The sequence below is a fragment of the Chiloscyllium plagiosum genome, unplaced genomic scaffold (genome assembly GCF_004010195.1).
Source record: "Chiloscyllium plagiosum isolate BGI_BamShark_2017 unplaced genomic scaffold, ASM401019v2 scaf_5950, whole genome shotgun sequence".
Taxonomy (NCBI): Eukaryota; Metazoa; Chordata; class Chondrichthyes; order Orectolobiformes; family Hemiscylliidae; genus Chiloscyllium; species Chiloscyllium plagiosum.
In genome coordinates, this window is record NW_025208187.1 from 402 (window position 1) to 1,443 (window position 1,042).

Consider the following 1,042-nt stretch of genomic DNA (forward strand, 5'->3'; position numbering starts at 1 on the left):
CAGTAATGATGTCAATTAGTAATCCAGAGACCGAGGTAATGCTCTGAGAACCAGAGTTTGAACCCCACCATTGCAAATTGTGGAATTTGAATTTAAAAACCTGGAATTAAAAGTCTAATAAGGACTATAAACCATATTGTTCTAAAACCCCATAGGCCTATGTTGGCTAGCAATGTGGTTGGGTCTTAAAGCACCTTGGTCACTCTAAAATGGCCTAACAAACCATTCAGTTGTATCAAACTGCTGAAAGATCTCAAAGGAACGAAACATGGCAGGAAATATCAACCTACGTATGGGAAATGACAAGCACTGCAAAACGTTTTCTTACATCAGGGACTTTGTGCCAAAATTGTGAGATCTAGCTCACAGAAGAACTTGAAATAGCCATACTCCTGGTTCGAACCTTGCAGACAGTGACCCTGACACTGATATTACCATCTCTGTTAATGCCCATTCCCAGCAAGGTAGACCAGGCAGAGGTGGTGAAACAGTTATATACATTCAGGAAGGAATTGCCCTGGAATACCACAACAGTGACTCTGGACTTCATGATGTCTCGTGACATCAGTTCAAACATGGACAAGGAAACATCCTGCTGATTACTAGCCCACTTCAGTTGACTTCAACGCCAGGAGCACCCAGAATAAGGTGGGTGAACTTGCAGCATGGGTTTATACTGGGACTTTGATTTTGTGGCCATTGCGGAGACAAGGATAGAGCAGGGACAGGAATGATTGTTGCAGTTCTGGGATTTAGATGTTTCAGTAAGAACAGAGAAGATGATAAAAGAGGGGGAGGTGTGGCATTGTTAGTCAAGGATAGTATTACGGTAGCAGAAAGGATATTTGAGAACTCGTCTACTGAGGTAGTATAGGCTGAGGTTAAAAACAGGAAAGGAGAGGTCACCCTGTTGAGAGTTTTCTATAGGCCTCCAAATAGTTCCAGAGATGTAGAGGAAAAGATTGCAAAGCTGATTCTGGATAGGAGCAAGAATAACAGGGTAGTTGTTATGGGGGATTTTAACTTTCCAAATATTGACTGG